Genomic DNA, 26,880 nt, shown 5'->3' with positions numbered 1-26,880 from the left:
CTTCTCTGTTACTGCTACCTTGAGAACATCCTTCTCGACAGAGAAGAAAGTGGCAAAAATACACCTTGTACCTTAACCATGTCCTCTGCCTCCAGACAAAGGTTGGCTTTTCAGTTCCTAATCAGCCCCACACATTCTGCATTGACTACTCTTTCACCACTGATGTGTTTAATGGGGAAAATCCACATTCTGTGGAACTGCCATCATAATGCACCCAAGGGCTGAAAGATTTGGAAAAATCTCCCAGATGTGTGCACCAGGATATTTCAGACTGAAACATAAATGCATCTTTTATCTGGGAGAGAGAAAGTTACCTGGACACTTTGTACCAGGAAGTAGTCACACCCTTAGAATAGGGTCTTTTAATTTGGTCAGTGGCAGGGAGAGGAGGGTGTGACTGCGCATGAGGCAGCTATGGGGACACCGAAGGTAGGACTGGACAAGATTCATCTTTGCAATTGTCAAACAGGTTTGATGTTCTTGCAGCCTGTATGGATGAAAGTGGTGGCTGCAGTGTGGATGAGCAAACTGACCATGGCACCATGGTACAGGAAGATATTCACGCAGGTGGAGTTAATAGGAATTTTAGTGGTAATTGGGGATAGTATAGTCAGGGGGATTGACACAGTTCTCTGCAGCTGAGAGTCAGAGTTCATGCAGCTGTGTTGCCTGCCTGGTGTCAGGGTTTGGGCCACTGCTCTGGGCTGGGGAGGGACTTGCAGTTAGAGGGGTAGGTTGCAGGGGTCGTGGTCTATGCTCGTAGCAGTGACATAGGGAGAACTAGGAAATAGGTTCTGCTGAGGGAGTATGAGCAGTTAGGATCTAAATTAAAAAGCAGAACCTGAAAGGTAATAATCTCTGTATTACTATCTAAGCCACGAGCAAACTGGCATAGGGCAAATCAGATTAGGGAGTGAAAAGCGTGTCTAAAAGTTTGGTGTGGGAAAAATGGATTTTGATTCATGGGGCACTGGCACCAGTGCTGCGGAAAGTGGGAGCTGTACCATTGGGACAGTCTTCACCTGAACCATGCTGGGACAAGTGTTCTGGTGAGTGACATAACTATGTCCCAGCATTGAGGGCTTTAAACTAAATAGTGGGGGCAAGGGCTCAAATTTGGAAAGACGTGATAATTAAATGGAGAAGAAAAGGCAAAGAGCAAGATAATATTAAGGGAAATGATGATCAGTTCTTGGCAGGAAAGTACAGAATGTACAAACCTAAGAGTGCACCAGCAGAGAAGGCTAGATGTTTTAAAACAAAGATCTTTAGGTTCTGTATCTGAATGCACAGAACATTTGCAATGAAACAGGTGAACAAATATTTATAAATATGCATGATCTGATAGCCATTACCGAGTCATAGCTCCTGGATGCCAAACACTGGGACCTGATTATTCACATTGACATTTAGGAAGGGCAGGAATCTATGAAAAGGTGGTGGGATAGCTCTGTTAATTAAGGATGACATTGGTCCAATAGACATGACGTTAGTTGTGGAGATCAAGGTGTAGAATCAGTTTGAGTCGAGATGAGAAGTAGTAATGGTGAGAATTCACATGTGGGGGTGGCTTATAGGCCCCATTAGAGTAACGATCCTCTAGACTGGGTATAGAAGAAGAAATAATGGGGCATGTGAAAAAGGTACAGCAATCATAATCGCTGACATTAATATGCATATAGATTGGACAAATCAGATAGGCAAAGGTAATCTGGATGATAAGTTCATAGTCTGCTTTTGGGGCAGTTTCTTAATTAATTACCTCATAGTGAAGGCACCCCTTGGTAGCAGCGATCATAAAATAATTGAATTCTACATTCAGTTTGAGGGAGAGAGGAATGGATCTAAGACTAGTGATTTAACCTTAAATAAGGATGATTATTAGGGCATTTAGACTGAGCTGGATGAAGAGAATGAGGAAATTAGGTTAATGGATAGTTCAGTAGAGATGCAGTGAGGAGAAATTTCAGAATACTCAGAAAACATACATTTCGGTGAGAAAGATAGATTCTAAGGGAAGGACACACCATTCGTGTCCAACTAAGTAAGTTAAAGATAGTACAAAATTGAAAGAAAAGCATAAAATTCCACAAAAATGAGTGGCAATTCAGAAGTTTGGGCAGAATATAAAGAACAGCTAAGAATGGCTAAGAGATTAATAAGGAGGGAGAAATTAAAGTATGAGACGAAGCTAGCAAGAAATACAAGAACAGATGGCAAGAATCTTTACAGGTAATTAAAAAGGAAAAGATTAAATGAAGTGAGTGTTGTTTCTTTAGTGAGTGAGAACTTGGAACTAATAATGGAAAATGGAAATACTGGATGACATGAATGGATATTTTGCATTTGTCTTCACCATAAAGGATGCAAAGAACATCCCAGATATAATTGTGGATCAGGAGGTGAAAGAGAGGGAGAAACTTGAAACAGTTACAATCACCACAGAAAGGCAACTGAGAAAAGTATTAGAAATAAAATCTGACATGTCATCCTAGGAAGTGATACAGTGGCCAAAAGTTTGAACTGCACCCAGCTCCTTCACTCACAACACGGCCCAAAAAGATTTCTCAATGACAGCAATTTCCCAACATTTCCTGTGGAGTCAGCGTGTGTCTGAGCGTCAGCAACACGATTGACGCCCACAGTGTGGGGGAGTCCGAGACTGCACTTTCTGCTTGAGGGTTGATTTCCTGTTCTCACTCTCGATATTTGCTGGTTTCTCATTGTTCTGCCAGATCCTGTGTCCCAGAGAGTTTCTCACCGGTTTTGATGTCTAACAGAGTTTACACTGATGTGGTGCTTTCAATGGGCAGCATGTCTCAAAGCTCCAGTGTTTGGAGAGATGAGAATTGATCAGTTTTGTCAGATCAGTGTGAGGAACCAAGAGTACAGGTGACCTTTGGAACCTGTGCACCCTCCTATTGTTTTAAAAGCTGAATTTCTGCACACACCAACAACAACTTGTACAATAACAATTTATATAGCGCCTTTAGTATCATAAAAACATCCGAAGACACATCACCGGAAATTTATAAGGCAACAATTGTGAAAACTAGGATGTGATTTTTAAATGATGTGAGTTGAGGGCGAGGGCAGGGGGATAAGTGAGATGTATTTTAGCCTGGTGGGCTGGTGGAATGGGTTGAAGCTGCAGAGGCATCTGATCAGATAAGACAGAGAGTTTGATGGAGGCCATTCAGTCCACTCATTCTTAGACAAAGAAGTCAGTGAGGTCCTGGCACTGATTGTTGGAGGTGAGGGTGGATTTGGCAAGGTGGAGGGATTTAGAAATATGGTTTGCAGTAAAGAACAGGTGTTAGGGGTTAACTTTACATTCCGAGGTGATCCTGGAGTAGTGAACAGTTTTAACAGACTCATTATTGTGTAATTTAGTGCAGCAATATCAGGAGGTGAATTGGTAAACCAGTTACCCACCTCTCCATTCAGCTCCCTGTGCCTTCAGCTTAAAGGAACAGAGATGAGGCCATTACCAGGTGGAATAGTTAAAGTGAGAGAGAGTCATGGAGTTATTGGGATTAGGGCATCAATGGTGCAGGTGAGAGTGCAGGTGAGCAAATCAGCCCCTGAAGCATTATTAATGGGAGTGGAGGGCCAAAGGCTGGAGAGTTGGAATTATGAAATTGCAGCTGTAAATAAAGTGTTGGGTAGTTTTTCCAGAGGCAGATACAGCAAAAAGTAAAGATGGGGATGCGGGATGTGAGTGGGCAGTGGGCCCAACAAGTGTTGAAATATTGCATTGGTTTGACACGGTGGAAGTAGAGAGACCCTGTGTGGTGGTGAGGTCAAGGTGGTGGCTGTGAACATGGATTGGGGATTTGACATAGAGGGAGAGATTATGGAAAGACCAGGGGTCAGTGAACTGAGAGGGGAGAGAACATGATGAATCAAGATGGAGCTTGAAATCACTCTGGATCCTCGTTGAAGTGACTGAGAGAGAAAATTAGTGAATTCTATGGACAGAATAAAGCAATGTCATAAGTAGTGTGTCAGATTCAAGATTTGCAGTCCTGCCACATCCAGTCATTACTGTTGGGGGAATATTCAACAGCTAACAGGAGGATGAGGCTGTATAAATATCCTTTCCTCAAAGATTGGGGCTCCCAGCACATGGCTGCAAAAGACAAGGCTGAAGCATGTTCAACCATCTTCAACCAGAGGTGCTGAATGGATAATATATCTCGGCCTCCTCCTTCATTCCCTAGCATCACAGATGAAGACAATTTGATTTGGTCCACATGGTATGAAGAAATCGTTAAAGGCACTGAATACAGTAAAGTCTATGACATCCCAGCAGCAACACTAAAATTTGTGCTCCACATCCAATCACAATCCTAACCATGTTATTAAACAGGAACTTAGGGATAGGAACATGGGAAATCGGAATAGCAGCAGGCTATTCAGCCCATGGAACCTGCACTGACATTCTAACAGATCCTGGATGATCATCTACCTCGACGTCATTTTCCTGACTATCTCCATCTCCCCCAATGTCATAAATGTAATGATTTCTGTCTTGAACATGCTCAATGGCTGAGCTTCCACAGCCCCCTGGGGTAGAGAATTCCAAAGATTCACCACCTTCTGAGTAAAGAAATTCCTTCTCGTTTTAGTCTTAAATGGCCCATCCCTTATTCTGAGAGAGTGTCCCCTGGATCTCGACTCACCAGCCAGGGGAAACATTCTATCCACATCGTCCCTGTTACACCCGGTAAGAATTTTGTAAGTTTTAATAATCACCTGACATTCTTCAAAACTCCAGAGAATACAGGCCCAGTTTCCTCAATCTCTCCTCATAACACAATCCTGCCATCCCAGGGATTAGTCTGTTGAAGCTCCATTGCATTTGCTCTCAGGCAAGTCTATCCTTCCTTAGATAAGGAGACCAGAACATTACACAATACTCCATGTGAGGTCTCACCAGAGCCCTGTACAATTGCAGCAAGACATCTTTATTCCTGTACACAAATCCCCTTGCGATGAAGGCCAACATACCATCTGCATTCCTAATTATTTGCTGCACCTGCTTGCTAGATTTTAGTAACTCATGAACAAGGACACTGAGATTTCTTTGGACACCAAATTTGCCAACCTTTGATCATTTGAGGAATGCTCTGTGGGTGTTCCTACACCACATGGACTGCAGATGTTCAAGAAGGCAGCTCACCACCACCTTCTCTAGGGCAATTAGAGATGGGCAACAAATGTTGGCATCGTCAGCGGTGGCCACATCCCTTGGATGAACAAGAAAGAAAATATCTTGGGGTGTTCTCCAAGATGAAGGTTAGTCGGAGAAAAAAGACACCAATGGTTATTCTTGTATTCCAGGGTGATTCTGGGATGGTGAGCAGTGTTGAGGGAGCGGGGGCGAAACGGATAATGTGTAATCTGGAGCAGCCAGATGTGGCGGTGAGTGGTGAAACCAGTTGTCTATCATGCCCATTGCTGAGATCAGGGTCGACACGGGGGAATGGAGAGGACCCTATGTCCATCTTGTAGACTGAAGTCTGATTTTAGTCACTCTGTAAATATTTACAAACACAAAGGAGCCGATTGAAATTGCTGTCATTGAGAAATCTTTTTGGGCCGTGCTGTGAGTGAAGGAGCCGGGTGCAATTCAAACTTACAGGTGCTGAAACACTTACAGTGCCCCGTGTGCATTCAGCCCGGAGCGACCCGCCCCTTCCCCGCTTCTGCGGCCGGTTCCCCACCGATCACAAACTCGGCTCCGATTCAGCAAACATCACAAGATCGAGAAGCGCTGATTGGGTGACGGCTCGAAGTTCCTGAAATGTCTGACTCGAAGCCCTGTGTGTGCCTGGATGGTGAGTGGTGACTGGTATCAACACAGTGTCCCAGCTCAGTCTCACTAAGGGGCTGCAGCATTGTAGGGGAGGCTGTTTCTGAAAGTCACTGGAGAAGAGAATGTGACAAAGAGCTAGCAGTGGCCACATCCCTTGGACGAATAAGAAAGAAAATATCTTGGGATGTTCTCCACACGGTGGGTATTTCTCAAGGTTTTCCCACAACTCAGTGTCTGTGTTTTTCCTGTTTTCAGGATCCTGCTCCTGTGAAAACACCTGCAGGTGCTCCGACCGCCGATGTCCCAGCAGCAAAGCTGGACGCTGCCGGAAAAGTGAGTAACTGTGGGAGAGTTTAAAACTCCTCACATTGTGTTTCTGTGACAGATAGTTCTGGGCAGAAGTTAGAGGGGAACATGATAGAAAAGTACAAGATCCATGACTTCTCCTGATTGATTTCCCATCAGACTTATTCAATGTCCAGTCGAAAGAATCTGGAGACAAGGACCCTGCTGGTTAAAGAAACGTCTTAGTTTTACTTCAGGAAGTGATGATATTATAGACTTCTCACTAGAAATATTGTTGTAGAGACAGTGACAGTTACATCTTCACCCAAACTCTTTCACACAGTGTTATGATGCTGAGCCTCTTCAGATGGATAACTTGGAGATATGACACAGATTAGTATGTGAGTAAGGAGCTGAGGGCTGTATTGGCAGGTCCTGGGGTTGTTTCAGTGAATTCATTCATTGTTCCTGATTTCTGTCTTCGTCCTCTCCTCTCAGGTTGCTGCTCTTGCTGTCCTGCAGGATGCACAAACTGCGCCAATGGCTGTGTGTGTAAAGGGAATTCCTCTGACAAATGTAGCTGCTGTTCCTGAACAACAGGCCCTTCAGGGATAATAGATGAAATATTGTCCATATGTACTGTATTCCACAAGCTGCATGTCCTCAGTGTCTATATCCTGATGAGTTGTATGTGTATCTGAACCAATGAAAGTGAATATATTGTTTTCGAAATCATATATTTTTAATGTGTAAATAAAAAAACTACTTCAATTCCTGTGGAGTCATTTTCTTCCTTAATGAAGTGACATATCCAATGACACTCTAACATGTGGGGAATGAGATAGTGTCTAAACAGACCACATTGCTGAAAATGATACTTTGACGTGTTTTAACATCTGGAGCAGTGCGGTTGAAGAGGTTAAACAAAGTAATGATGGAGCAGATTGGGGAATGGTGAAGTGAATGATGTAATGGTGTTGCTGTTCGGTAGCAGGATTCACGTCATTTGGGAGTGTACTTAAATCTCCAACATCAAACCAGCTAATGATGGGAGATGAGATAATGAGGTGTCTGTCCCTATGTTGAGAGAATGAATACGACCCCGGGAGCGCGGCTTACATCACTCACCTTGGGGAAGAGAGGTCGGAGAAGCGGACCTACGGGAAGAGCAGTGGGAGAGGCGGACCTGCGGGAAGAGCAGTGGGAGAGACGGGAGAGACGGACCTGTCAGCTGCTCGGAATCGGCCCACGCTGAATTCGAAAGGAGAGTCAAGAAAAAACAAGCTCTGACATCACAGGAAACAGGCAATTTGATTGGTTGAAGAAGAACCTAGCTGTTTGGTGAAAATCTGGTGAGTATCTAGTAAGCGTTTACGGTTTAGAATAAAGGAGGAATTGTACTTTTTGGAAAGGTTTATTAAGTAGGATTTAAAAAGTTCAGTGATTTTAAAAGTTTAAGGTTAAGTCATGTCAGGACAGCTCAGCCAAGCGGAATGCCCATCCTGTGGCATTTGGGGAGTCGTGGACACTTCTCGTTACCCAGACAAGCCCATGTGCAGGAAGTGTTGCCGGCTGCACAAGCTTGTGCTCTGCTTTTCAGAGCTTGAGCAGCGGCTGGAGTCATTGAGGTGCATCCGTAAGGCAGAGAACTAGGTGAATAGCACATTGAGAGAGGTGGTCACACTGCAAGTTCGGTGCAATCAGGCTGTTAGGGAATGGGTGTCCGCCAGGCAGCCTCGGAGAAACAGGCAGGTAGTGTAGGAGTCCCCAGAAGTACCGCTCACTAACCGGTTTTCCATCCTGGATATCAGGGGGCGGGTGATGGATCCTTGGAGAAGTGCGGCAAGAGCCAAACCGTGGCACCACAAATGGCCCAGCTGTACAGGAGGGGAGGAAGCAGAGTGGATGGGCAGTACCGACAGGGGATTCTTTTGTTAGGGGAGCAGAGAGGTGTTTCTGCGGCCTTCAAGTGACTCCAGGGTGCTTTGTTGCCTCCCTGGTGCTAGGGTCAAGGATGTCACAAAACGGCTGCAGGGCATTCTTGTGGAGGAGGGCAAACAGCCAGAGGTCATGGTCCACATTGGTACTAACAACATAGATAGGAAGGGGGATGTGATCCTGCAATCAGAATTTAGGGACCTAGGTAGAAAATGAGCAAGCAGGACCTCTAAAGTAGTAATCTTTGGATTATACCCAGTGCTATGTCCAAGTGAGTACAGAAAAAGGAAGTTAAGACAGATGAATGCATGACTGGAAAGGTGGTGCAAGAGGGAGGGCATTAGATTCCTGGGACACTGGAACTGGCTCTGACAGAGATGGCAGCCGTACAAGTCAGTCAGGTGGCAGCTGAACAGAGCTGGGACTGAATACCTTGCAGGTTGTTTTGCTACTGTTGTTGGGGAGGGTTTAAACTAACTCAGCAGTGGTGTGGGAACCAGGCAAAAATATTAGAAAGTAATACAATGGTACACAGAATTTTGGGAGAGGCAGATAACACTAAAATAGAGAATAGTAAGTTAAAAGGTGGAGTCAGAGTAAGGGAGCAAGAAATGAAATCTAAATCAGGGTTACACTGCACATATGTGAATGCACAGAGTACAGTTGATAAAATTGGGGAGGTACAGGCACAGATTGCCTTGTAGGATTATGATGTTGTGGCGATAACAGAGACCTGGCTTAAGGAAGATCTGAGTGCAAAATATTTCTGGGCACAAAGCACTGAAAAAATATAGGAAAGGGAAAGACAGAGGAGGGTGGTGTTTTTGGTTTAGGAGAGTATTGTAGCATTGGAGAAAGGGGATGTGTCAGAGGATTCAAGGACAGAATAAATTTGGCTAGAGGTAAGGAGTAAGAAGCGTGCAATTACACTGCTTGCAGTAATCTATAGACCACCAGCTAGCAGGAAGGATATAGAGGAACAAATCTGCAAGGAAATTACAGAGAGGTGTAAACATTATTGAGTAGTCATAATGGGGGACTTTAATTACCCATATATAGCCTGGATAGTTGTAGTGTAAGGGGCAGGGAGGGACAAGCATTCCTTGACTGTGTTCATGAGAATTTCTTACAGCAGTAAGTGTCCAGTCCAACAAGTTGGAGGCACTGCTAGACCCAGTTCTTGGGAATGAGGTGGGCCAAGTAGATCAAGTAATGGTAGGGAAACATTTAGGGTAATGGCACCATTGTATCATAAGGATTTGGTTTAGGTGTAAAAGGATATTGGCCAATCCAGAATAAGAATAATCAACTGGCAGAGTGTGGACTTCAATGGAGCAAGAATGGAGCTGGGCTGGATAGACTGGAACCAAAGGTTGGTGGCAAAAACAGTAGCTGAGCAATGGGCTACCTTCAAAGAGGAGATGGTTTGGGCACAGACAAGGTATGTTCCATCAAAAAGGAAGGATATGACAAACAAACCCGGAGCCACCTGGATGACAAAGAAGATATAAATTAACTTAAAGAAAAAAAGGTGTGCTTACAAGAATTTTCATATAGCAAATACAATTGAGAACCAAGTTGAATACAGAAAGGATGTGAAAAAGTAAATACAAAATACAAGAGGCAAAGAGTGGTTATGAGAAATGACCACAGCTAACATAAAAGGAAAACACAAAGTATCCTATATGCACATCAATAATAAAAGTGTAGTAAAAGGAGTAGGGCCGATTAGGTGCCAAAAAGATGATTTACACATAAAGGCAAGAGGCATGGCTGAGGTGTTAAATGAATACCTTGCATCAATCTTTACCTACGAGGTAGATGCTGCCCAAGTCATGGTGACAGAGGAGGAAACTCAGTCAATAAAAGGGTTTAAGATTGATAAGGAGGAGGTATTGGATAAGTTGCCAATACTTAATGTTGATAAGGCGCTGAGGCCGGATGAGATGCATCCAAAAATATTGAAGGAAGTGAGAGTGGAAATTGCAGAGACACTGGCAATATTCTTTCAATGTTCCCTGGATTCGGGGCAGGTGCCAGAGGACTGGAGAATTGCAAACATTACGCCTTTGTCAAAAAAGGTTGTAAAGATCTACCCTGTAATTACTGAACTTTGGTGGTGGGGAGACTTCCAGAAACAATTATTCGGGATAGAATTAATCGTCACATGGAAAAATTTGGGCTGATTCGGAAGAGTCAGCATAGATTCATTAAAGGAAAGTCCTGTCTAACTAGTTTGCAGGAGTTTTTTGAAGAGGTAACAGGATTGGTTGATGAGGGCAAGGCCATTGATGTGGTGTATATGGACTTCCAAAAGAGGCTCCATATGGTGTCACACAACAGGCTTGTGAGGAAAGTTATTGGTCATGGAATAAGAGGGACAGTAGAAACATGGATACAAAAAGTTGCCTGAGGGATAGGAAAGGGAGAGTAATGGTTAATAGGTATTTTTTGGGCTGGAAGAAGGTTTGTAGTGGAGTTTCCCCAAGGATCGGCATTGGGACCCTTGGTCTTCCTGATATATATAAATGATATAGCTCTTGGTGTAACTAAATCATTAAAGGTGGCAGGACAAGGAGGGAGAGCTGTTTCTAAAGCATACAGTATTCTAGGCTTCATTAATAGGGTCATAGAGTACAAGAGCAGGGAAGTTATGGTGAACTTATATAAGACACTGGTTAGACATCAGCTGGAGTCTTGTTACAGTTCGGAGCAATATGGACACATTGGAAAGAGTGCAGAAGAGGTTTACAAGAATGGTTTCTGAGATCAGACACTTCAGTTATGAGGAAAGATTGGAGAAGTTGGGACTGCTTTCCTTGGAGAGAAGAAGGCTGAGAGGACACTTGGTAGAAGTTTTCAAAATAATGAGGGGTGTAGACAAGTAGATAGGGAAAAACTGTCCTCGCTCGTAAATGGATTGAGAAACAGAGGGCACAGTTTTAAAGTGTTTTGCAAAAGAAGCAAATGCGAGGTGAGAAAAAACTTTTTCACACATTGAGTAGTTAGGGATGGAATGCACTGCCTGGAAGTGTGGTGGAGGCAGGATCAATTGAGGCATTCAGAAGGGCATTAGATAAGTATTTAAATAGAAACAATGTGCAGGGTTACAGGGAAATGGCAGGAGATAGCACTAAGCTAAAATGCTCAGAGAGTTGGTGCAGACATGATGGGCTGAATGGCCTCCTTCTACAGTGTAAGAATTCTGTGATTCTGTGAACTCTCAATGTGAATATTCAGGTACCTTGACAACCAGGAGCAATGACTCTGTTAAAAACAAAAAACTGCGGATGCTGGAAATCCAAAACAAAAACAGAATTACCTGGAAAAACTCAGCAGGTCTGGCAGCATCGGCGGAGAAGAAAAGAGTTGACGTTTCGAGACCTCATGATCCTGAAGGGTAATGAGGACTCGAAACGTCAACTCTTTTCTTCTCCGCCGATGCTGCCAGACCTGCTGAGTTTTTCCAGGTAATTCTGTTCTTGTTATGACTCTGGCTATCAGATCATGCATATTTATTAATATTTGTTCATCTGTTTCATTACAAATGCTATGTGCATTCAGATACAGAACCTTTATTCTTTCTTTTGAAACCTCTAGCCTTCTCTGCTGGTGCACTCTTAGGTTTCTACATTCTGTCCCTTCCTGCCAAGTGCTGAGCTTCATTTCCCTTCTTATTACCTTGCTCTTTTGCCTTGTCTTGCCCATTTTATTTATCACATCTTCCCAAATTTGATCTCTTGCCCCCACTATTTTGTTTAAATCCTCTCTACTGCTCTGGTTATATGACTCACCAGAACACTTGTCTCAGCATGGTTCAGGTGAAGACCATCCCAATGGTACAGCTCCCACTTTCCGCAGTACTGGTGCTAGTGCCCATGAATCAAAACCTATTTCTCCCACACCAAACATTTAGTCACGATTTTCACTCCCTAATCTGATGTGCCCTATGCCAAAATGCTTGTGGCTTTGATAGTAATACAGAGACTGTTACCTTTCAGGTTCTGCTTTTTAATTTAGCTCCTAGCTGCTCATATTCCCTCAGTAGAAACTCTTTCCTAGTTCTCCCTATGTCACTGCTGCCTACAGACCATGACCACTGCAACCTACCCCTCTAACTGCAAGTCTCTCCCCAGCCCAGAGCAGTGGCCCAAACCCTGACACCAGGCAGGCAACACAGCTGCATGAACTCCGACTCTCAGCTGCAAAGAACTGTGTCAATCCCCCTGACTATACTATCCCCAATTACCATTACATTCCCATTAACTCCTCCTGCCTGAATGTCTTCCTGTACCATGGTGCCATGGTCAGTTTGCTCATCCACACTGCAGCCACCACTTTCATCCATACAGGCTGCAAGAACATCAAACCTGTTTGACAATTGCAAAGATGAATCTTGTCCAGTGCTACCTTCGGTGTCCCCATAGCTGCCTCATTCGCGGTCACACCCTCCTCTCCCTGCCACTGACCAAATTAAAAGACCCTATTCTAAGGGTGTGACTGCTTCCTGGTTCAAAGCCTCCAGGTAACTTTCTCCCTCCCATGTACGAGATACATTTATGTTTCATGTCCAAAATATTCTGGTGCACACATCTGGGAGATTTTTCCATTTCTTTTAGCCCTTGGGCGCATTATGATGGCAGTTCCACAGAATGTGGATTTTCCCCATTAAACACATCAGTGGTGAAAGAGTAGTCAATGCAGAATGTGGGGCTGATTAGGAACTGAAAAGCTAAGCTTTTGTCTGGAGGCAGAGGACATGGTTAAGGTACGAGGTATATTTTTGCCACTTTGTTCTCTGTCGAGAAGAATGTTCTCAAGGTAGCAGTAACAGAGAAGTAAAGATTGGATAGGAGAAAATTGGATAACAAGAATTAAAGGTTTGGCATTCCTCAAGTTAGAAACCTTACAGGGTCTAGAGGGGATGTAGTAGTCAACAATGAGGAGGATAATTACAGGCTCAAGGAAACAGAGTGGTAAAATGAGCAGACATCTGAAAGATGAAATTTAAGGCATGGAAATGTGTTTTGCTAGATTTTAAACAAAGAATGTGGAGATACAATGTGAAATAAATGATACAACTTTAGAGGGAGTGCAGAAACAACAAGACCTGGGGAAACAAGTTCACAAATCTCTGAAGGAGTCTGCATTTCTGCTAGTACTTCCTAAGAATATTTGAAAATTAATCTTAGGATGCACAGTTAACAGGCAGATGTGACTGGCTTACAACCAATTTCTGGTATATTTGACAGTAGCGTGCTGCCACATTCATGGATGAGAGGGTTGGCAGAAATGCCAGTGATTCATTCACTCCACCATTTCTGACACTGGTCCATCATCACATTGTTTAACCTCATGGACCAGACTCTGACAGATGCTAATGTGATTTATGTTATGCCATGTGTCTGAATGGTAAAGTTAGACTCCACTCATTTCTGACATCTTGTGCTATTATTAGTACTATCAGATCAGTGTAAGTAACAGAATAATACTTATGACTGGACTTTGAATACTGAAAATTTATTTAACTCTTGATACGAAAATCAGAATTTCAACAATATTCACACACTTTTCATTACTTTACTTAAACACACACTCATCAGGATATAGACACTGAGGCCATGCAGCTTGTGGAATACAGTACATATGGACAATATTTCATCTATTGTGCCTGAAGGGCCTGTTGTTCAGGAACAGCAGCTACATTTGTCAGAGGGATTCCTTTTACACACACAGTCATTGGTGCAGTTTGTGCATCCTGCAGGACAGCAAGAGCAGCAACCTGAGAGGGGAGGATAAAGTTAGAAATCAGGGCCTCCCATTACAGCCCTCAGCTCCTTACTCACAAACTAATCTCTGTCATATCTCCAAGTTACCCATCTGAAAAGGCTCAGCATCACAACACTGTGTGTGAAAGAGTTTGGGTGAAGATGTAACTGTCACTGTCTCTACAACAATATTTCTAGTGAGATATCGATAACATCAACACTTCCTGATGTAAAACTAAGACACTTCTTTGACCAACAGGGTACTTGTCTCCAGATTCTTTCGATTGGACATTGAATAAGTCTGATGGGAAATAAATCAGGAGAAGTCATGGATCTTGTACTTTTCTATCATGTTCCCCTCTAACTTCTGCCCAGAACTATCTGTCACATTAACACAATGTGAGGAGTTTCAAACTCTCCCACAGTTACGCACTTTTCCGGCAGCGTCCAGCTTTGCTGCTGGGACGTCAGCAGTCGGAACACCTGCAAGTGTTTTCACAGGAGCAGGATCCTGAAAACAGGAAAAACACAGACACTGAGTTGTGGGAAAACCCTGAGAAATGCACCACCCCCCCAACCACCACCATGTGGAGAGGGCCCGGCTCTTTGTCACATTCTCTTCTCCAGTGACTTCCAGAAACAGCCTCCCCTACAATGCTGCAGCCCCTCAGTGAGACTGAGCCAGGACACTGTGCTGAAAGGACTGACAGTGGTCACCACTCACCATCCAGGCACACACAGGGCTTTGAGTCAGACATTTCAGGAACTTAAATTACCTGGAAAAACTCAACAGGTCTGGCAGCATCGGCGGAGTAGAAAAGAGTTGACGTTTCGAGTCCTCATGACCCTTCAACATAACTGGGTGAATCCAAGGAGAGGGGTCAAATATAAGCTGGTTTAAGGTGAGGTGGGGGGGTTGGTGTGTGGGGGTGAGAAATGAAGGTGGGTGGTGTGGATGTGGGGACAAGCAAGCAGTGATAGGAGCAGATAATCAAAAATGTCACAGACAAATGAACAAAAGAACACAGAGGTGTTGAAGTTGGTGATATTATCTAAACAAATGTGCTAATTAAGAATGGATGGTAGTGCACTCAAGCTCTAGTGGGGGTGGGGGGCATAAAAGATTTAAAAATAATGGAAATAGGTGGGAAAAGAAAAATCTATATAAATTATTGGAAAAAACAAAAGGAAGGGGGAAGAAACAGAAAGGGTGTGGGGATGGAGGAGGGAGTAAAGTGCCTGGATGATGAGGTGCTGTTCCTCCAGTTTGCGTTGGGCTTCACTGGAACAATGCAGCAAGCCAAGGACAGACATGTGGGCAAGCGAGCAGGGTCGAGTGTTAAAATGGCAAGCGACAGGGAGGTTTGGGTCATTCTTGCGGACAGACCGCAGGTGTTCTGCAAAGCAGTCACCAAGTTTACGTTTGGTCTCTCCAATGTAGAGGAGACCACATTGGGAGCAACGAATGCAGTAGACTAAGTTGGGGAAATGCAAGTGAAATGCTGCTTCACTTGAAAGGAGTGTTTGGGCCCTTGGACGGTGAGGAGAGAGGAAGTGAAGGGGCAGGTGTCGCATCTTTTGAGTGGGCATGGGGAGCTGCCAAAGGTGGGGGTTGAGGAGTAGGGGGTGATGGAGGAGTGGACCAGGGTGTCCCGGAGGGAACGATCTCTACGGAATGCCACCGGGGGGGGTGAAGGGAAGATGTGTTTGGTGGTGGCATCATGCTGGAGTTGGCGGAAATGGCGGAGGATGATCCTTTGAATGCAGAAGCTGGTGGGGTGATAAGTGAGGACAAGAGGCCGCTATCATGTTTCTGGGAGGGAGGAGAAGGCGTGAGGGCGGATGCGCGGGAGATGGGCCGGACACGGTTGAGGGCCTTGTCAACGACCGTGGGTGCAAAACCTCGGTTAAGGAAGAAGGAGGACATGTCAGAGGAACTGTTTTTGAAGGTGGCATCATCAGAACAGATGCGATGGAGGCAAAGGAACTGAGAGAATGGAATGGAGTCCTTACAGGAAGCAGGTTGTGAGGAGCTGTAGTCAAGGTAGTTGTGGGAGTTGGTAGGCTTGTAATGGATATTGGTGGGCATTCTATCACCAGAGATTGAGACAGAGAGGTCAAGGAAGGGAAGGGAAGTGTCAGAGGTGGACCACGTGAAAATGATGGAGGGGTGGAGATTGGAAGCAAAATTAATAAATTTTTCCAAGTCCGGACGAGAGCATGAAGCAGCATTGAAGTCATCATCGATGTACCAGAGAAAGAGTTGTGGAAGGGGGCCGGAGTAGGACTGGAACAAGGAATGTTCCACATACCCCAGAAAGAGACTGGCATTGCTGGGGCCCATGTGGGTACCCACAGCAACACCTTTTATTTGGAGGAAGTGAGAGGAGTTGAAGGTGAAATTGTTCAGTGTGGGAACAAGTTCAGCCAGATGGAGGAATTTCAGGAACTTCTTCAGCTTCGAGCCATCACCCAATCAGCGCTTCTCGATCTTGTGCCGTTTGCTGAATCGGAGCCGGGTTTTATGCGCTTGTGATCGGTGGGGAAACTGCAGCAGAAGTGAGGAAGGGGCGGGTCGTTCCGGGCCGAATGCACATGGGGCACTGAAGTGTTTCAGCGGCTGAAAGTTTGAATTGCACCCATGTCCTTCACCCACAACACAGCCCAAAAAGATTTCTCAATGACAGCAATTTCAATCGGCTCCTTTGTGTTTGTAAATATTTACAGAGTGAGTAAAATCACACTTCAGTCCACAAGGTGGACATAGGGTCCTCTCCATTCCCCCGGGTCCACATTGATCTCAGCAATGGGTATGACAGACAACAGGTTTCACCACTCACCGCCACATCTGGCTGCTCCAGATTACACATTATCTGCTTCTCCCCCTGCTACTTCAACACTGCTCACCATCCCAGAATCACCCTGGAATACAATAATGGTGTCTTTTTTCTCCCACTAACCATCATCTTGGAGAACACCCCAAGATATTTTCTTCCTTATTCGTCCAAGAGATGTGGGCACCGCTGACAATGCCAACAATTGCTGCCCATTTCAAATTGCCCTAGAGAAGGTGTTGGTTAGCTGCCTTCTTGAACATCTGCAGTCCATGTGGTGTAGGAACACCCACAGTGACGATAGGGAGGGGGTTGCAGGATTTGCACAGTGAAACCCAACCTGAACATTGGTGTGAAGCTGATTGGTGAATAAGTAACCCAGGATTGTGCTCTACATGTCAACTCTCATCACTTTGTTCACAATGAAGAGTAGGCTGCTGGCACAGTACTTAGCAGGATTGGATTTTTCCTGCTTTTAGCATTTTGGCCATTCCTGGGCATTTTTCTACATTACCAGCTCAATGCCAGTATTGTGGCTGTACTGTAATAGACCATTCCTTAAATTGTGAGAGGTTGGGAAATTTGGTGTCAAAACGAACCTGAGTGTCCTTGTTCATGAGTTACTAAAAGCTAGCATGCAGGTGCAGCAAATAATTAGGAAGGCAAATGGTATGTTGGCCTTCGTCGCAAGAGGATTTGTGTACAGGAGTAAAGATTACTTGCTGCAATTGGTGAGACCTGACCTCGAGTATTGTGTACAGTTCTGGTCTCCTTATCTACGGAAGAATATACTGGCCTTAGAGAGAATGCAATGGAGGCTCACCAGACTGATCCCTGGGATGGCAGGATTGTGTTATGAGGAAAGATTGAGGAAACTGGGCCAGGGAACTGAATGGACACCTGGGTATCTAGTTTACCCATTCACCTCCTGATGTTGCTGCACTAATTACACAATAATGAGTCTGTTAAAACTGTTCACTACTGCAGGATCACCCTGGAATGTAAAGTTAACTCCGAACACCTGTTCTCTACCGCAAACCATATTTCTAAACCCCTCCACCTTGCTGAATCCACCCTCACCTCCAACAATCAATACCAGGAGCGCATTGACTTCTTTGTCTAAGAATGAGTGGGCCGAATGGCCTCCATCGAACTCTCTGACTTATCTCATCAGATGCCTCTGCAGCTTCAACCCGTTCCACCACCCCTCCAGGCTAAAATACATCTCACTTATCCCCCTGCCCTTGCCCTCAACTCACATCATTTAAAAATCACATCCTACTTTTCACAATTGTTACCTTATAAAGTTCCAGTGAAGTGACTTCAGTGTTTTTATGATACTAAAGGCGCTATATAAATACAAGTTCTGGTTGTTTCACTCAATAGATAAAAACAAAAATCTGTGGATGCTGGAAATCCAAAACAAAAACAGAAATACCTGGAAAAACTCAGCAGGTCTGGCAGCATCGACAGAGAAGAACAAAGTTGTCGTTTTGAGTCCTCATGACCCTTCAACAGAACTAAGTAAAAATAGGAGAGGGGTGAAATATAAGCTGGTTTAAGGGGGGAGGGGGGAGGGGGGAGAAGTGGGGGGTGGGGTGGTTGTAGGGACATGCAAGCAGTGATAGGAGCAGCTAACCAAAAGATGTCACAGACAAAAGAACAAAGAGGTGTTGAAGGTGGTGATATTATCTAAAAGAATGTGCTAATTACTCCATTCTTAATTAGCACATTATTTTAGATAATATCACCACCTTCAACACCTCTTTGTCCGTGACATCCTTTGGTTATCTACACCTATAACTGGCCCTCTATCTAGCTCTACTTGTCCCACCACACCCACCCCCCTCAAACCAGCTTATATTTCACCTCTCTTCTATTTTTACTTAGTTCTGTTGACGCGTCATTCGGACTCGAAACGTTAACTGTGTTCCTCTACACAGATGCTGCCTGACCTGCTGAGTTTTTCCAGGTATTTTTGTTTTTGTTTTGGATTTCCAGCATCCGCAGTTTTTTGCTTTAATGCTAATATCTTGGGGTGTTCTGCAAGTTGAAGGTTAGTGGGAGAAAATAGACACAAAGTGTTATTCTTGTATTCCAGGGTGATTCTGGGATGGTGAGAAGTGTTGAGGGAGCAGGGAAGAAGCGGGTAGTGTGTAATCCGGAGCAGCCAGATGTGGCGGTGAGTGGTGAAACCAGTTGTCTGTCGTACCCATTGCTGAGATCAGGGTGGACACGGGGGAATGGAGAGGACCCAATGTCCACCTCGTGGACTGAAGTCTGATTTTAGTTATTCTGGAAATATTTACAAACACAAAGGAGCCGATTGAAATTGCTGTCATTGAGAAATCTATTTGGGCCGTGTTGTGAGTGAAGGACACGGGTGCAATTCAAGCTTTCAACCGCTGAAACACTTTGGTGCCCCGTGTGCATTCAGCCCGGAGCTACCCGCCCCTTCCCCTTCCCCGCTTCTGCAGCCGGTTCCCCAGCGATCACAAGCCCATAAAACTCGGCTCCGATTCAGCAAACGGTACAAGATCGAGAAGCGCTGATTGGGTGACGGCTCGAAACTGAAGAAGTTCCTGAAATGTCTGACTCGAAGCCCTTGTGTGCCTGGATGGTGAGTGGTGACTGGTGTCAGTCCTTTCAGCGCAGTGTCCTGGCTCAGTCTCACTGAGGGGCTGCAGCATTGTGGGGGAGGCTGTTTCTGAAAGTCACTGGAGAAGAGAATGTGACAAAGAGCCGGGTCCCCTCCACACGGTGGGGGGGGGGGGGGGGGGGCGGCATTTCTCAGTGTTTTCCCACAACTCAGTGTCTGTGTTTTTCCTGTTTTCAGGATCCTGCTCCTGTGAAAACACCTGCAGGTGCTCCGACTGCCGATGTCCCAGCAGCAAAGCTGGACGCTGCCGGAAAAGTGAGTAACTGTGGGAGAGTTTAAAGCTCCTCACATTGTGTTTATGTGACAGATAGTTCTGGGTAGAATTCAGAGAGGAACACGATAGAAAAGTACAAGATCCATGATTTCACCTGATTTATTTCCCATCAGATTTATTCAATGTCCAATCGAAAGAATCTGGAGACAAAAATCCTGCTGGTTGAAGAAGTTATTTTTACATCAAGCAGTGTTGATATTACAGACTTCTCACTAGAAATATTGTTGTAGAGACAGTGACAGTTACATCTTCACCCAAACTCTCTTATACACAGTGTTGTGATGCTGAGCCTCTTCAGATGGATAACTTAGAGATATGACAGAGATTAGTTTGTGAGTAAGGAGCTGAAGGCTGTAATGGGAGGTCCAGGGGGATGTTTCAGTGAATTCATTCATTCTTCCTGATTTCTGTCTTTGTCGTCTCCTCTCAGGTTGCTGCTCTTGCTGTCCTGCAGGATGCACGAACTGCACCAATGGCTGTGTGTGTAATGGGATCTCGTCTGACAAATGTAGCTGCTTTTCCTGAACAACAGGCACTTCAGGCACAATACATGAAATATTGTCCATATGTACTGTATTCCACAAGCTGCATGTCCTCAGTGTCTATATCCTAATGAATTTTGTGTTTACGTAAAATAATGAAAATGTCTGCATATTGTTGAAATTCTGATTTTTGTATCAAGAATAATTTTTTTTCGGTATTTGAAGTCTAGTCATATGTGCTATTGTGTTTCTTGAAGATGTGATGGTGCTAATAACAGCACAAGATATAGGAAATGAGTTGAGTCTAACTTTACCTTTAAGACACATGGCATAACATAAGTCACATTAGCATCTGTCACAGTCAGGTCAATGAGGTAAAACAATGTGATGATGGACCAGTGTCGAAAATGGTGGAGTGAATGAATCAATGGTGGTTCTGCTGACCCTCTCATCCATGAGTGTGACAACATGCTACTGTCGAATATACCGAAAAATATGGTTGTAATCCAGTCACCTCTGTCTGTTAACTGTGCATCCAAAGGTTAATTTTCAAATATTCTTTGGAAGTATTGGCATAAATGCAGACTCCTTCAGAGATTTGTGAACTTGTTTCCCCAGGTCTTGCTGTTTCTGCACCCCCTCTAAAGTTGTATCATCTATTTCACATTGTATCTCCACATTCTTTGTTTAAAACCTATCAATCACATTTGTGTGCCTTAAATTTCATCTGTCAGGTGTCTGCTCATTTTACCACTCTGCTTCTGTGAGCCTCCTCATTGTTGACTACTACATCCCCTCTATACTGCTTAACGTTCCTAACTTGTGGAAGACCAAGTCTTTAATTCTTGTTATCCAATTTTCTCGGATTCAGTCTTAACTTCTCTGTTACGGCTACATTGAGAACATCCTTCTCTACAGAGAAGAAAGTGGCAAAAATACATCTTGTACCTTAACAATGTCCTCTGCCATCATACAAAGGTTGGCTTTTCAGTTCCTGATCAGACCCATATTCTGATTTGACTACTCTTTCACCATTGATGTGTTTAAAAGAGAAAATCCACATTCTGAGTGAAGGTGCAGAAAATTTGGATTTATTTTAAAGTGCTAGCCATGAACAGCAGCTCGGCTGCCAAAGCATACATAGACAATCATAGACAATGAAAGCTAAAAACTTGTACAAAGGGCTCAGCTGTAAATTTGCAATTAGGAAATGGGCGGGGACATGGGATGACTCGATCAAGGAATGGGGAAGGCCATTTCACACCGTCTGATAGCGTCAAACCACATCCAGTCAGCCCCTGTGAACCTTTTTTATAGATCAAACATACATTCTTTGCAATCTTCAAAAGGACAATGCCCTGTCTCTGCACTGTAATCACTGTACAAGGACACAATTATCAGCCCACTGGGAGGTCCTTGTGCTGTGGCCTTTGTCTAACTAATACCATTAAGTTGTAACTGATAGTAAAAAATATATAAACTCTGCTCATTTGAACCTCAGTGGAGAAGTGCCTGGACTGCCCAGTGTTTGTTTCCTGCATGTTTAATAAAGGAACCACTTGAATATTGCATCTGGACTCCGAGTATTGAAATTTTGTGCCAGAATATTCATCTAACCTTTCAATTGGCACTGCAAGCAGGGTACAAAGGACGCAGGATAATGATGGAGAACCAGGACGAGTGACAGTGTGAGTACATTTTTATTCATTCTAAATCCAACTCCGTCCTGACCCAAGAAGTGACGGGTGCCCCGTGTATCTGAAACCTAGGCTCCAGGCAATAGTTCAAGGGGTGGTAAGGGTGGGGTAGAAATGCTTGTATTATAGATTGTTGTCATTACATCCGGTATTAGTTGCAAGTAACGAGTTTGGTCAGAATGGACCCAGGTAAGGACTGTATTGCTGACGACAACTATACACTGACCATCTTACCCAGTTATGACCAGTAGCGACAAACTTGAATAGGGACCAGAGGGATCTCTGAAACTGCATTTAGCTGACAAAATAAGAAATTGATAGGCAAAATGATAAAGAACAATTGGAACCCTTTTGACTCACCCACTGATCAGAGAAAATGGTGGGATAATCTGGAAAAAGATGATAAAGCATGGATCCTAATGTTAAGACAACATGTAGAGTTAAGTAAGAAAGTAAATAGAATGTTGGCCAACAAATCCCAAAATGAAGAGCTAGTACAGGCAAAAAAAATCTCATGTCAGTTTCGCCAGCTTTAACACAGGCACCAGTAGCTCCACAATACGCAGATAATGTAGATTGGAACGAGCTGGCGGAACAGACAGCAGGATATGAGGAACAACAGGAAGCGGGTTGGGAATCACCACTCCCATATCCCGTGGCCCCAATTAAGATAGAATATGTGCCCCTGATGCCCGACAACTTGTTAGACCAGACACAGCAGCAAACCGATTTCCGAGTCTTCAGAGCAGATATAGCACAAGTCTTAGGGCAAGCCCCAGTTAATTGGAATATAGTGACTAGAATAAAACAAGAAAAGGGTGAGGGTGCACATGAATATGGCAATTGGAAGTTTGAGGCATATTGTAACTACGGGGCTGTAGGTGCCGCGCCAAACCGAGCTGATGTACAGTTTATGCAATTGTACAAGGATGTCCTTAGCCTGGCCCACCGGCCAATCCTAGACTCTGGGCTAGAAGACAAGAACACATATGATGAGCTAGAAAGATGGGCCACTGGGATAGGTAACCACATAGGGAAAACGTAGATAAAGGTGTTGGTAGCAGAGGTTACAGACCCCACTGAAACGGTGGCCACCGCGACAGCTGTCCCTAAACCCGAGGTGTGCTTTCATTGTAAAAACCCAGGGCATAAGCAAAATGAGTGTAAAACCCAAAGGCGAGATAACCACCGGCACTGCCGCAATTGCCATAGGCTAGGACACACAGAAAGAGACTGTTGGGCAAAAGGCGGAGGAGCCAAGGGGAGGGGACCCTGACAAAACAAGGCAACACAAAATCCCAACAGCGTCTCAGTTAATCTGATGGACATGTCAAACTCCCAACTGATCAGTATCATTGAGAACCTGACCAAGACAAAGCCCCAATAGTTAGCATCGACCCCCAAGGAAGGAACCGATCCTCGCACATACATAACAGCATTGTTAGGGGGCCGGCAATATGATATGTTAGTAGACATGGGGGTATTGGTATCCATATCAGCTTTAGATTTGCCCTTGACCCGGCATCCTATAACAATTCAGGGAGTAGGGGGACAAGGAGTAATAGCATACAAGAGCCAAACCCAGGTGTTAGAACTAAAAGGCTTGTTAATCCCAGCCCAATTCTGGGTCTATAAGAACCCCAAAGGTACAATACTGGGGATAGATTTTTAAACAAATTAGATGTACTAGTAGACCCGAGGAATAAGCAGATAATTTGGACAGATAACCAGGGGAAGATACAGAAAACGAAGGGGAGACAGGCTCTAGCCAAAAATATAACCATCCTGGGAAGTGCCTCAGTGATAACAAGGGATTGATCTTGGGATGGAATATATGGATCCTGTGCAAGGCACTATCTGAGGTATGGGTGAGTATCAAACTGGCCTGCGGGCTAATTGATACCACACCAGTTGTGATCTCAGGGCTGCTCCACCAGGCTCACAAACAATACCCCATAAAACCAGAGGCCATGAATGCTGTGGAGGGAATTGTGAAAGAACTTGCAGCTCAGGGAATCCTGAGGCCAACCACCTCAACCACCAACTGCCCAGTATGGCCAGTCAAAAAGTCTGATGGGTCATATCGATCGACGATAGATTATACAGCGCTAAACAAGGTAACACCATGTGAGCACCCAATAGTGTCAAGTCCCATGACCACCTTTAATGGATTGAAACCTGAACATAAGATATTTAGATATAGCCAATGGATTTTGGTCAATGCCACTGGACCAGAAATCCCAAGATAAATTCGCTTTCACAATGGATGGGAGACAGTACACCTGGGCGAGGCTCCCACAGGGATTCCACAACAGCCCAAACATCTTCCATCAGGTCATGAGTGAGAAGCTGAGTCAGTGCAATGTGCAATGCCATACAACAGTACAATCTTACAATAATTAGATGATATCATAATTGCATCAGAATCAGAAAGGGGCCACATCGGAGCTCTCTTGGTAGTCTTAAGGACACTGAAAAATATTGGTTTTAAGATAAACCCTAAAAAAGGCGCAAGTAGGGCAAACACTGGTTAGGTACTTAGGACAGGAGATCAGTCAGGGAAATAAGATCTTACCGCAGGACAGGAAAATAGCCATCGCAGACATGCCTCACCCCGCTATAGTAAGTGGGGTCTGAAAGGTCATGGGGCTGTTCAACTACTGCCACAACATCCTACCCCAGTTTGCAGCAACGGCTGAGCTGATACAGAGCTTAGTAAAGGGAGGAAAGTCCAGGACAGAAAAGATTGAATGGGGACCAGAGAAAGAGACTGTGTATACAGAGTTAGAGGCTGGTCTCATGTCTACATAAGATATTTACAGTTTTAGATATAGCCAATGGATTTTGATCAATGCCACTGGACCAGGAATCCCAAGATAAATTCGCTTTCACAGTGGGTGGGAGACAGTATACCTGGGCGAGGCTCCCACAGGGATTCCACAATAGCCCAAACATCTTCCATCAGGTCATGAGTGAGAAGCTGAGTCTCATGTCCCGAACATTCCACATTTACAGCAGTATAGATGGGGATTTTTACAATGCAGTAGTGAGACAACAATGAGGAGAAAGTATCAGACCCATAGCATATTATTCCACACAGCAGTCCCCTGTAGTGAAGGGACTGGCCAAATGCGTGGCAGCGCTAGACTGGCAGTCCGGGTGTGCGAACCTGTCACTATGTCTGGATAAATAATACTGCACACCCAGTATACTTTAGTGGAGTTGTTAAACACTGGGAAACTGGAAACAGTGTCAGACTCCAGATGGGTGGCATGGGAAGCTGTCTTACTACCAAAAGATAAGGCAGTACAGATCATAAGGGATACTAAAGTTAATCCAGCAAAAGGGATGATATCTGAAGTGGAACCGCATCAGTGTCAGATGAGTTGGAGGCTGGTCTCATGTCAGCACCAGCCCTAAAGCCACCCGACATGTCCAGACTGTTCCACATTTACAGCAGCATAGATGGGGATTTTTACAATGCAGTAGTTAGACAACAACGAGGAGAAAGTATGAGACCCGTAACATATTATTCCACACAGCAGTCCCCGGTAGTGAAGGGACTGGCCAGGTGTGTGGCAGTGCTAGACTGTGCCACGTGGGCAGTCCAGATGTGTGAACCTGACACCACGTCTGGATAAATAATACTGCACAGCCAGCATACTTTGGTGGAGTTGTTAAACACTGGGAAACCGGAAGCAGTGTCAGACTCCAGATGGGCAGCATGGGAAGCTGTGTTACTACCAAAAAATAAGGCAGTACAGATCATAAGGGATTCTAAAGTTAATCCTGTAAAAGGAATGATATCTGAAGGGGAACCACACCAGATGAGATTAGACCAAGTTGTGGAGGGGGCATCTCAGATGAACCATTTAAGAACCCATATTTGACCCTCTGTGTGGATGGATCTAGGAGCTACATAAACAGGCAATTTTGGACTGGGATGGGCAGTTATAAACCAGAACGAAAAGGCTGTCCTGAAAGAGGGATTAGAAGGGGCACTGTCAGCTCAGGTAGCCGAACTGATTGCCCTTACAGAGGCCCTCAAGGGAGATAAAGGCAAGAGGGTGAATGTGTATACTGACAGCCGGTATGCATTCGGGGTAGTCCACGACTACATGGCAGCATGGAATAGGAGGGGATTCATCACTTGAGGAGGGGGGCACATAAGGCACGAGAATGTAGTACGAGAGTTAGTGGAAGAAGCTCGGATGCTGCAGAGGCAGTAGTTATTAAAATACAGATGCATAGGAAGGTGGAAAACCAGCAACAAAGGGGTAATATGCTGGCAGAAGCAGCGGCCAAAGAAGCCGCCGAGAAAGAGGAACCGCGCATAGTCCGGGTGGCTGCATATAGCCCAGACGAGATGAATGTGCAGAAATTACAGGCAGATACAGATCCCGTGGAGAAGGACAAATGGAGAAGGGCAGAGGCCACCATGGGAAAAGACAGAATTTGGAAGAAAGGGTTGTTAGCAATGGCCCCGAATTGTATACAATGCACCCTGTTGAAACTCTATCATGATCCAGACCACATCGGATGAGGCTGTATGCTCAGTAGACTGCTTCATAACTGGTGGTAGATTGGCATTGGCAAGGATGTAGCCAAGTATTGTCAGAGATGCATCATCTGGGGCCAGCATAACCCTGGCAAAACGATCAAAGTAAGGCTAACTGATCAAAGTAAGGCTATCACACCAGCTGCACTCCAATGGCTCATGGGAAAACCTACAGATAGATTTTACTGGACCCCTTCCTGATAGCAGGGGAACGAAATACTGCCTGATCATAATTGACCAGTTCTCTGGATGGGTGGAGGCTTTCCCCTTCAGGGACTGCAGCGCCACCACGCTCACAAAGATCCTCACTTTTGAAGTAGTACCAAGGTGGGGAACCCCTTTACAGATGGATTCAGATCAAGGAACGCATTTTACGGACAGTGTTAAGAAAAGGACATGTGAGCTGCTTGGGGCAAAACAGAAATTTCACCTACCTTACCATCCACAAAGCTCAGGAATGGTAGAACGTATGAACTGCACGTAGAACCATAGAACCATAGAACACTAGAGCACAGAAAACAGGCCATTCGGCTATGCGCTTGCCAGGGGACTTCGCCACCGGAA

General features: G+C 44.7%; 1 long non-coding RNA gene across 1 annotated transcript; it reads left to right on the top strand.

Annotated features, from left to right (window-relative positions):
- Positions 1-7,165: 7,165 nt before the first annotated feature.
- On the top strand, positions 7,166-21,605 carry LOC121280303. Its single transcript, XR_005943589.1, has 3 exons — positions 7,166-7,458; positions 19,483-19,560; positions 20,010-21,605. It is a non-coding gene; the product is annotated as an uncharacterized LOC121280303 (long non-coding RNA).
- Positions 21,606-26,880: the final 5,275 nt, after the last annotated feature.

The sequence above is a fragment of the Carcharodon carcharias genome, chromosome 7, assembly GCF_017639515.1.
Source record: "Carcharodon carcharias isolate sCarCar2 chromosome 7, sCarCar2.pri, whole genome shotgun sequence".
In the NCBI taxonomy this organism is placed as follows: Eukaryota; Metazoa; Chordata; class Chondrichthyes; order Lamniformes; family Lamnidae; genus Carcharodon; species Carcharodon carcharias.
This window is presented reverse-complemented; position numbering and strand designations above follow the sequence as displayed.